The sequence below is a fragment of the Macaca thibetana genome, chromosome 11, assembly GCF_024542745.1.
Source record: "Macaca thibetana thibetana isolate TM-01 chromosome 11, ASM2454274v1, whole genome shotgun sequence".
Classification (NCBI taxonomy): Eukaryota; Metazoa; Chordata; class Mammalia; order Primates; family Cercopithecidae; genus Macaca; species Macaca thibetana.
In genome coordinates this window covers 19,440,363-19,452,445 of record NC_065588.1, presented here as the reverse complement: position 1 = coordinate 19,452,445, position 12,083 = coordinate 19,440,363, and the positions used below count along the sequence as shown (strand labels likewise).

The window sequence follows — 12,083 nt, the reverse complement described above, 5'->3', positions numbered from 1 at the left end:
AGGTCTTTTTCAAGGCCAAATGTCATATTTATTATGCTACCATTTTTATTCGGTTCCTGTATGTGTTGCTAATGAAGTTTGAGTGGTGTGCTCCTAAATCCATTCCCCCCCACCAAGCCCTGAGTTTTTTTGTTTCCAGATTTTGCATGATGAGGTGATTTTTAGAGACACACATGCTATATTTTTGCAAAATATATTGCACTACTAAATTACAAACTACCATATCACTATCCTATTAAAAATGCATTAGAATTTTAACAGACACTGAAACAAGGTGTCATTTAAAAAAATTCTTCTCAGATATTTTATGCTTAATAAAAACTGAAAATAAAAAAATTTAAAACAATTTGTATTTCTAGAAGAATCCTTATAAAAAGGATAAAATTCACGTCTTTATTTTATTTTATTATTATTATTATTTTTGAGACGAGTTTCACTCTTGTTGCCCAGGCTTGAGTGCAATGGCGCAATCTCAGCTCACTGCAAGTTCTGCCTCCCAGGTTCAAGTGATTCTCTTGCCTCAGTCTCCCAAGTATTTGGGATTACAGGCATGCACCACCATGCCTGGCTAAAAAAATTTTGTAGTTTTAGTAGAGAGGGTTTCACCATGTTGGTCAGGCTGGTCTCAAACTCCTGTCCTCAGGTGATCCACCGGCCTCGGCCTTCCAAAGTGCTGGGATTACAGTTATGAGCCTCTGCGCCCGGCCAAATTCAGGTCTTGATATAAGACATACCTATGGTCACAGAACAAACTAATTCCCACCTTGTCTCTGTAGTCACTGTGGCCTAGTAGGAAGTCCAGACTTTTCTAAATACAATGCCAGTGTTTACCTACTCTTACTTCCAGACTTCCCTTGATGATGTTTTAATGTGTAGGTCTAGATAAGTGGTTCTCAATTGGGTGATTTTGCCTCCAGGGGAACATTTGGCAATCCCTGGTAACATTTTGAATGTCACAACTGGGGAAATGTTACTGGTGTCTAGTGCATAGAGGCCAGGGTGCTGCTAAACATTTTATAATGCAGAGTAGAGCCCTCCATGTCCAAATAAACCTCCAGAAACGTCAGCAATGCTGAGGGTGGGAAGCCCTGCATTAGGCTATCATAACCCTTAAAATAACTGACTCTACTGAATAAGAAAAGCAATATTTACTATTCGTGTCCCTGTATTTCTCTAAACACAACAGAGGTAGCAGAAAACAATGGTAGTTGAAAGCACAGTTTCTGAAATCAGACTACACAGGTTTGAATCTCAGCTCCTCCACTTAATAGCTAGGTGATCTTTCGCAACTTACTTTACCTCTCCGTGTCTCAACTGAATAAACGCAGCTATGTCACAGGTTATTCCTTCATTTAGTCAACATATACATATATACACACACAAACATTTTCATAAATATAACATCTATATAGACATATATTTATGTATGATAGTCCTCCCTTATCTGTGGTTTTGCTTTCTATGGTTTCAGTTACCCTCAGTCAACTGCCGTCCAAAAATATTAAATAGAAAATCCCAAAAATAAACAATTCATAAGTTTTAAATTGTGAGCTGTTCTGAGTAGAGTGATGAAATCTCTCTCCATCCTGCTCTATCTCATCTATGATGTGAATCATCCCTTTGCCCAGTGTCTCTAAACTCTCGATGCTACTTGTCCCATTAGTTACTCAGTAGTTGGCCTGGTTCTCAGATTAACTGTTGAGGTACTGCAGTTTTTGTGTTCAAACAACCCTTATTTTAATTAATAATGACCCCTCCACACACACACCCAAAGTACAAGGCTTGTGATGCTGGCGTGCTGTTACACTTTTATTAGTTATTATAGTTAAGCTTTTACTGTGCCTAATTTTTTAAAAAACAGAGATGGGGTCTTGCTAGGTTGCCCAGTCTGGCCTCAAACTCCTGGGCTCAATGATCTTCCTACTATGCTTTCCCAAACTGCTGGGATTACAGGCATGAGTCAGCATGGCTGGCCCACTGTGCCTAATTTATAAATTAAAATGTATCATAAAGCAGTAAGAAAAACATAAAAAAATCCTTGCCCTCAAGGAACCTACTTTATAATGGAGATGTAGAAAATAATAAGCACTCTATAAATGTTATTTACAATTATTATGAACTGCAGGACATTGAGTATATGTCATCATTATATTAGTATTTGGTCAATTATTTAAAAGTTTAACTTCGTGCCCACCCAAATACAGTCACATGTCACTTAACTATGGTAATACATTTTGTTTGTTTGTTTCATCATACTCAACCCCAACTATGGTGACACATTCTAAAACATATTAGGTGATTTTAGTTGTGTGAACATCATAAAGTGTATATACACAAACCTAGTTGGTACTGCCTACCATAAAAATAGAAAATATACTTATATATAAATCTAGGCTATATAGTATAGCTTATTGCTCCTAGGATAAAAGCAGGTATGACATGTTACTGTATTGAATACTATAGGCCACTGCAGTATAATGTTAAGTATTTGTGTATCTAAATATATCTAAACATAGAAAAGGTACATTAAAAAATATGGTATTATGCCTGTAATCCCAGTACTTTGGGAGGCCCAGGAGGGTGGATCACTTGAGGCCAGGAGTTCGAGACCAGCCTGGCCAACATGGCGAAACCCTGTCTCTACTAAAAATACAGAAATTAGCCAGGCATAGTGGCGCACGCCTGTAATCCCAGCTACTCTGGTGGCTGCAGCATGAGAATTGCTTGACCTCAAGAGGCAGAGGCTGCAGTAAGCTGAGATAGCACCAATGTACTCAAGTCTGGGCAAAAAAGTATGGTATTAAAGATTAAACACTCTATCCCCCAGGCCATAATGCAGTGATGTGAACACAGCTCTCTGCAGCTTCAACCTCCCAAAGTTCATGCAATCCTCTTACCTCAGTCTCTTAAGTAGCTGGGACTACAGGTGCACACCACCACACCCACCTAATTTTTAAAATAGCTACTTGGGAGGTTGAAGCAGGAGAAATGTTTGAGCCCAGGAGTTTGAGGCTGCAGTGAGCTATGATTACCACTGCACTCCAGCGCGGGCAACAGAGCAAGACCTTGTCTCTCTCTCTCTTTTTTTTTTTAAAGTTAAATTTAAGTTAAATTAAGTTAAATTTTTAAGTTAAATTTAAGTTAAATTAAGTTAAATTTTTAAGTTAAATTTAGTTAAATTTTTTTAAGTTAAATTTAAATTAATTTAACTTAATTTTTTTAAAGGACTCCGTTAATCTAGAGCGTTCAGGGCTAAAGAAAACAGGTCATATTTACAAGCTCAACTTGCTGATTATGCTCTAAAGGTCAGTATAAAATGAATGAATGCCTCCACTGTCACCTTTTTTTTCTTTTAAAAAAAAAAGATACCAAGGAATTGATAAATAGCAACACAGTTTGCTTGTGCTTTGGCGTTATGTCTTTTTCCTATTTATTACCAGAGTTTTAATCATTTACTATAATCAGAAGAGTAAATGAAAGGCCTGATACTTTAAAGCTTCTATGAAACTATTATTTCAGTTAATAATAATTTGGTTGTGAAGGATTTTAAGATGACTAAATCAGTGTGCATATAAAATGGTATATATATTTCCATCAAATTGTATAACACTAAAATGACATGACTACTGGAGATAAAATAGAAATTCATTAGTTTACCTAATTCCTTTTCCAATCTTAGGTATTTTATAAACCAAATAATGCATTATGTAGGTAACTACTGGAACACCTGGGCTATGCTAAACTTTTAAGCAGACATCTTAGTTCTGAGCTTTCTGGAAGCTTAGATAAAAAGAGAAAGCTAAAGCACACAGCTCCTATGAACTAGTGACGGAAGGAAGAGCAATTTACCAGGTTTAAATCAACTTTAAGTGACAGGTTTCTTTTATATAAATAACTAAAACTATGTGACAGCACTCTGAAAATGGGGGAAGTTGGTGTTTGTCTCCCTTTCCAGGGTAATTAAAGGAAGATACTTTTCGTAGAGTCTACATTGCTATGGTTTTCCCTCCTCAGGAGACATATAAAGGAGGATGCCAATGGCATTCCTTAAAAAACATCATAACCACGCACACCTTCTCTCATGAAAATAAACACATAAAGTGTACATTTCAATATAAACCCCAATTAAAATATGCTATTAGAAAAAAAACTTGTTAACAAAGTGTTTCATATTTCCAGTTAAAATAATAAAAGTCCATAAAAGTGAGGGGACAATTTCATTCCTAATGGAGAGTTACTTCAAATTATACAAGGAAAGAAACTCTTCAATGCAATTAAGTACTAACTGACAAAAGAAATTTGGTATTAAAATTCCTGTCATCTAATAAGACCAAAACCATGCAGAACTTCATTGAATGCAAACATCTTTTATCTGATACCTACAGGTAAAATACCCTTATTAGAAGTTATTTAAAAATCAGAATTTGATTTATGTAGAAATGAATCCAGTACTAAATGTACTAAATTTTTTTTTTTTTTTTTGGTCTCGCTTTGTTGCCTAGCTGGAGTGCAGTGGTGTGATATTGGCTAACTGCAACATCCGCCTCCCGGGTTCAAGCAGTTCCCTGCCTCAGCTTCCTGAGTAGCTGGGATTACAGGCGCCCACCACTACGCCTGGCTAATTTTTGTATTTTTAGTAAAGACGGCATTTCACCATCATGGTCAGGCTGGTCTCGAACTCTTGACCTTGTGACCCACCCGCCTCAGCCTCCCAAAGTGCTGAGATTACAGGTGTGAGCCACCGTGCCCAGCTGTAAATGTACTAGATTTAAACATTTAAAAATTCCACTAATGTTACATATATATAACAAAGCAGTAGGCTGGGCGCGGTGGCTCACGAGGTCAAGAGTTCGAGACCATCATGGCTAACACAGTGAAATCCCATCCCTACTAAAAATACAAAAAATTAGCCGGGCGTGGTGGTGGATGCCTATAGTCCCAGCTACTCAGGAGGCTGAGGCAGGAGAATGGTGTGAATCCGGGAGGTGGAGCTTGTAGTGAGCTGAGATTGTGCCACTGCACCCCAGCCTGGGCAACAGAGTGAGACTCTGTCTCAGAAAAAAAAAACAAAGCAGTAAATGAGATATATTTTTAAAATCACGTATGAAAAAGAACTATTCCTGATTTTAAAATAATACTTATGATTTCAAAGAGATGATGACTCAGGATTGCTTAATACTGCAGCACTGCCATCTTTACTGGGTTGCCCTATGCTTTTTAGTTAGGCAACCTCACAAACCCAAGCTGCTGCTGTATCACAAAGTAATACTCTGAACCACAAAGTCTAGAGTTAAAAGGAAGGTTTTTTGTTTTTGTTTTTGTTTTTTGACACCTGTCGGCACCTGCCGACACGCCCGGCTAATTTTTGTATTTTTAGTAGAGATGGGGTTTCACCATGTTGGCCAGGCTGGTCTCGAACTCCTGACCTAGGGTGATTTGCCCGCTAAGTTTCCCAAAATCTCTCTGGCCATCTTTCTCAAGAACCTCACTAGTCAGAGATATGAGATTCCATGTCCAAGTCAACCAACGGCAAAATAAGTGGGACTACTATGGTGAGCGAGCTAACTCCAGTCAAGATGCACAACTTTGTCTGTGGCCCACCTAGAGGAAACTGAATAAAATGAGGTTATATTGTAACAGCAAGGAAAAAGGGGAAGGAAGAGGCTATTGGCTAAGAAATATTCTGTTATCTTAGACAAAGCAACTTACATATGGTCCAAAGGAAACATGTGCGCTAGTATATTCAAAAGTAGATTTCTGTGTTTTATATGGTAAAAGAGGAAAATGGTTTTACCAATTTCTTGCTTTGGGAAGGTAAAAGGGTGATTTAACCTGAACTTCAGATCTTTAGAGATTTTGTTTCTACCTTCAGTAATATGTTTTAATGTTTTGGCTACACACTGACTACCTGTTATAATGCAGTTCTTCCTTGTGGGAGCATGTGTTTTTGGTGGGTTTTTTTAAAAATCTCTATTTCATGGGTAACTTCAGTGACAGAGCAGTTAAAAATCCACTCTGCTTTTTTTTTTTTTTTTTTTTTTTTTGTGAGACGGAGTCTCACTCTGTCGCCCAGGCTGGAGTGCAGTGGCCGGATCTCAGCTCACTGCAAGCTCCGCCTCCCGGGTTCACGCCATTCTCCTGCCTCAGCCTCCTGAGTAGCTGGGACTACAGGCGCCCGCCACCTCGCCCGGCTAGATTTTTGTATTTTTTAGTAGAGACGGGGTTTCACTGTGTTAGCCAGGATGGTCTCGAACTCCTGACTTCGTGATCTGCCCGTCTCGGCCTCCCAAAGTGCTGGGATTACAGGCTTGAGCCACTGCGCCCGGCCCACTCTGCTTTTTAATCCAAAATCCACTATGCTTTTTAAAAAGAATACTGAAATTGCTATTAACATATTGCCAATAACAGCCAATACTATTCTTCTGAGTGATACATTACAGTCAGGCAAAGCAAGCTGTATTATGCAGTGTTTCATATGTGTAACCATGGTAACATCACTGAAAATGTATCTACTGTGCAAAACGAGTAATATGTATTTTAGAATCCCACAGAATAGATTTCAGTTGTTTCTTGCTAAACTAAGATGTCAACCCATTTATATGATTTGCTCTGAATCATGTATTTCCCTTACGGGAAAGAGAGAAATATTTAATTTAGTTTAAGAAAAACAGAATAGCATATTGGTTTGGCAGCTGCCATTTGGCAATTCTTCTGCCAATCCTGGCAACAAAAGCCAGTATTATGACTTGGACTTTTATAAAGGCCCAACCCACAAAAGCTGCCACATATCCACAATAATGTTAGACTTGAGTGGGGCAGAAGAGGTGTGGAAACTATGGAAGCTATTGTATTCCTCTGTGAAGAAAACTACGCAGCAAAAAGCTCAGATGTATGCTTTTAACTTGTGTTTTCAGTATCCTTCTAGTGAAACCAAAAAGAGTACTATAATTTTTTACTATAATTTACTACATTCTCAAGTTGGCCTTAGTTTCATTACTCTATAAAACAATTACACTCTCCAGCTTGTCTTAAAAGTGAAGAGCTTTCATCAATAGAAATCATGCAGTGTCTTGTAATTTTGCAACTCAAACAATCAAATCTTAATTAGGTTTAAAAAACATGTTTGTAGCAGCCATTTAGTTATTAAATCAATTCAGTCTATGCTAGTCAAGTAATTTAAAAATTATTATTAAATACAAAATTTCTTAATGTTTTACATAGCTAACTATTTTAATTTATTTTCATTGTAATAAAAAGGAGAAAAATGTCCTGTTGAAATCTAGCTGCTACAAAGACTGTTTCTGCAATTTATTTTTAAACTGAAAATATGCTGGCACAGAAAACTGTGCCTACAATTAAAGGCAATGTTTTAAGAACAAAAGAAAAACATTAAAAGTGCTCTGCCTTTCTTGAAACTGAATTCTTGCATCTTGGTTATGTGAAGAAATAACCACTGAGTTAGCAATCTCAAAGATTGTAATTTTTTTTGTGGGGTAAAACATGAAAAGTATATATTTCCTTTCCCCACATTTAGTTCTAAATGCCATTTGCCTTTAACTTAGAACTAACTGCTTCCAGACATCCTGCTCAAACCTCAATGTTTCATTTACCCACCATCTACAAATTCTTCTTAAGATCTTAACCCTTTATTTTCTATTCTTTCTCCTCTCATCATTTAGAAAATGGGTAACTTCCAATTTCTTGGGGGAAAAGAAGGGATGAATCAGGTGTGAAAACCTCACTCATCCTCACCTCCAGCAATAAATAGTATGATCACCACCATAACAGCTACCACTTAAGCATTTCACTCAGTGCTACTCACATATTCAGCTGTCACACAATGGCCTTGACAATCCTCACAGAGCCCATTTGAGGTAGGTGTTATTATTTGCAGTTTATGAATACATAAACTGAGGCTCATAGCATTTAGAAAGTTGCCAGAAGTCATACTCCAAATAGGAGTGCCTCCAAGGCTTGAGCTGCTCTCCTTTTCAGATCCCAGCCTTTCAACAGCTGCCCCTTTCTCCAACTCTTCCACAGCCAACGAGACTTCTCAGTTCTGTCTTTCATCTTGTATTCAACGACACTAGAACAGAATAAAGCCATACTTTCCTTAGAGGCCCTTTCCTTCTTCCACTGACAGCAGATGTGCCATGCACATGCTGCCTCCCTCACTGTTCCTCTTCCCTCCTCCTCTCATCTCACTGCCTACCATCACCCCAGGATCATTTCTATCTGAAGCACAGCAATGAAACCTTTCCCAATTCCAGTTTAATTTTAAACCCAATGCCTCTCATCCTTGGAAGTTTCACAATCATTTTCTACTCTTAGCTGTTCAGACAAAATTACCACCAAAACAGATTTAGAAATGTTACCTCACATTTCTACCACTACCGATATCAAAGAATTTAAATACAAATAATAACAATTGTAAAGCATGTGTTGCACCGAACAGGAACTAAAAATCTTGCTTGACTCAGAGGAGATGACTTAAACCCCAGTGAGAAAATATGAGTATGATGTAACACTGTAAGTACAAAGCTAAAACCATTATTACAGACATTAATAACATTAAGGGGGAAAAATTAAATGTTCAAAACATAAAAGGCTCACATACCAACTCCCCGGTTTTAGAATTTGGTTTTTCACTGATAATTTCGAAGTTACCTTTCTTAAAAGCTCTCTTGAATAAAACCAGCATACACATTAAGAATCTACAAAATGGGCTGGGTGTGGTGGCTCATGCCTGTAATTCTAGCACTTTGGGAGGCTGAGGCAGGCGGATCACCTGAGGTCAGAAGTTTGAGACCACTCTGGCCAAAATGGTGAAACCCTGTGTCTACTAAAAATACAAAAATTAGCCAGGTACAGTGACGCACACCTGTAGTCCCAGCTACTAGGGAGACTGAGGTATGCATATTGCTTGAACCCAGGATGTGGAGGCTGCAGTGAGCCGAGATCACGCCACTTGACTCCAGCCTGGATGACAGACTGAGACTCTGTCTCAAAAAAGAAAAACAACAACAACACACACACACACAAACAAAACAAAACAAAAAAAACAAAAAAACCCACCGGAATTTACAAAATGAACACCTTTTAATGAGTTTAAAGCAATTCTGAAAGTAATGTAAGAATGATGCTAGTTAAAAACAAAATGTACCTATCACATCCATCCCAAGTATCATGGCACAGTTACATTTTAGATCACTTGATAAATTAAAAGCAAAAGTGCTTAACATAATTTAGATAATTCTTTCAACTGTAAGTCATTTGAGTGACTCTGAACTTAACCATTTAAGAAAATGGGAAGATTAACTGGTACTATATGGTTAAAAAAGAAATATGATTCTTAAAATGTACACACTAATTTGCCAAAGTAATTTTCTGCCAAGTATTCTAGAATTAAGTGATATTGACTGCTAATAACATCTCAGCCACTGTGCAGGCACATACGGTTCCAAGACTCTCTTTTTTTAAAAAAAAAATATATTTATTTTTACAATTTATTTTTCTTTTCTTTTTTTTTTCTTTAGACGGAGTGTCACTCTATTTCCCAGGCAGGCTGGAGTACAGTGGTGTGATTTCGGGCTCACTGCAACCTCTAACTCCCAGGTTCAAGTCATTCTCCTGCCTCAGCCTCCCAAGTAGATGGGATTACAGGCACCACCACCATGCCCAGAGAATTTGTGTATTTTTAGTAGAGACGGGTTTTATCATGTTGTCCAGGCTTGAACTCCTAGCCTCCAGTGATCGCCTGCCTCGGCTTCCCAAAGTGCTGGGATTACAGGCATGAGCCATCGCACCCAGCTATTTTTACAATTTATTTTTCAACTGAAAAATTAAGACAGTATGTATTTATCATGTACAACATAAGACTCTCTTAACAGCATCCCAATCCATTTCATTGTAACAAGACTTTTCACTATTGAGTTTATCATCCAAGCTGAGCTTCAACTTCTTTCTGTAGAACAGGAATCAAAACCAAAAAACCAAACCAAACTAACCATAAGCAGCACAATAAAACCCCTATCCCTTTAAAAGGATAAAGTATCTGGTTACATACCAAGGCATATTAGCTGGATCTAATAGAGCCCTCACCATAGAATAGCTGAACTTGAATGTGTCAGTCGAATCAGATTTCTTAAAAACAAGTAAATTATGTCACTTCCTTGCTTTAAATAATAGTGGGCTCTCTGCATCATCTTTAATGTGAAGTATAATGGCTTGCATACAATTATAATTTAATGAATAAGGAACACTGATAATGTGATCCAAGGTTAAAGTTTACTGTTGAATGATACATGGAAAAAGCACTTATAATAAAGCCACATAACAGAATAAAAATGCTCACAGGTATATTTTAGTGGGTTAAAAGAATACTTACTCGAAAAGTTGCAAAGTCACTTGTATAAAAATATTGTGTCACAAAAGTCTTACTGACTTTTAAAACTGGGCAGAACCCCAACTCAGAAACATTTCAATAATCAGAAATATTCTCGTCATTTAAAAGCAATAACATGGCATTCAAAAATATACATAGCCTGTAATCCCAGCACTTTGGGAAGCCGAAGTGAGAGGACTGCTTGAGGCCAGGAGTTTGAGGCTAGCCTGGGCAATAAAGAAAGGCCCTGTCTCTACAAATAATAATAATAATAATAATAATATAATAAAATAATAATAATATTAAAACTTAGCCAGGTGAGGCGGTGCATCCTTATAGTCCCAATTACTCAGGAAGCTGAGGTGGGAGGATCCCTTAAGCTTAGGAGTTCAAGGCTGCAGTGAGCTATGATGGTGCCATTACGCTCCAGCCTGGGCAACAGAGCAAGACCCTGTCTTTTAAAAAAAAAAAATCTCCCTAATGAATGCTAATTTGTAGTATTTTATTGTTACATGCATTAAATAGAAGTTTATTATACCTTTGGGAAGGAAGCAAAAGGCAAATTAGTAAAAGTTTAAGAATCTACTCTTGTGTGTGTGGTCACACTCCACTTTAGAAAGTTAACCAAATTATACCCTACACATAAATTACCACACAATTTAAAGAGATCCAATTATGTTACTGTAGATAAAACACATTCTTTCCAATAGAGTCAAACTGACAGAGGAACAGTTCAGTTTAAATAGGAAAAAAATTGCTAATCACTTATTCTTTATCGTGCAATATTCATTTTCATATGCTGCATGAGCTTTATCTAAACAATTTCTTCAAGAATAAAAAAGTAGCTGACTCATAAGTCAAATGATATTCCTATGATACAAAAAGGTTTTGTAAAAAACGGTTGGCTTTCTTTCAAAAGAGCTATCTCGTAGCATAACAAATACCTTTATTCATTCTATATGTGGTAGGCACCGGTGACACAGCCTTAGTAATATTATAAATACAAATAAATAAACATGAAGACTCACATAACCATAAACAAAATACAAAGGGGAAACCGACTAGGGATTGATCTTGCTTAGAAAGGAAAAGAGCAGAGAGGGCATTATGGAAGTGGCTACCATTTGAATTGAGCCTGGTGGAATCAGCGGGATTAGTCAGATGTGGCTAGAGTTCAGTGCAGATTGAGGCTGGCTAGGGCACAAAGAAATGTGGTTGAAAATCTAGGCTTTAACTAACAATATGTTTATGTATATAAAATGCATTATATAAGTTTGAAACAACGTATCTGTTCCCCTCCTAGGTTTTCTTTTACTTCAATTCCAAAATAATATATTTTTTAAAACCCTGAAAAAGCCCAAATAGTGCACTTCATGTGATGCACACGGCACTTAATTTAGGCTCAGTTTAGTCAATAAATCATTATCCTCAACACTGAGAAATTTCTCACTTGCAGACGAGGCATGAGTGGGACAGAAATCCAACCCAGAATAGCAGGGTAAGTAACCCAATTCCTATAGCAGTGACATTGTCAGCAGAATGGGCAATAACTAGAGACATGGGGGAAATCCAATGGCCACTGCAGGACACTGTGATGGCACTATTTCACTCTGGAGACACATTTCCTTCCAGCAGAGTACAACGCAGGGCATGCTGTCAACAGGCTAGTTAACTGGCAGGTTTTGATCATCAGAGTGAA

General features: G+C 37.5%; 1 protein-coding gene across 27 annotated transcripts in view; it reads right to left on the bottom strand.

Annotated features, from left to right (window-relative positions):
- Positions 1 to 12,083, bottom strand: part of PLEKHA5 (pleckstrin homology domain containing A5) — a 249,599-nt gene that overhangs the window by 125,533 nt on the left and 111,983 nt on the right. Inside the window, exon 1 of one of the 27 annotated variants that reach the window (XM_050747582.1) lies at positions 7,823 to 10,661. The exons of the other annotated variants lie outside the window; for them this stretch is intronic. The gene's annotated coding sequence lies outside the window, so the exon portion shown is untranslated. Of the gene's footprint in view, positions 1 to 7,822; positions 10,662 to 12,083 lie in introns of those variants that run through there. 27 annotated transcript variants of the gene reach the window in all.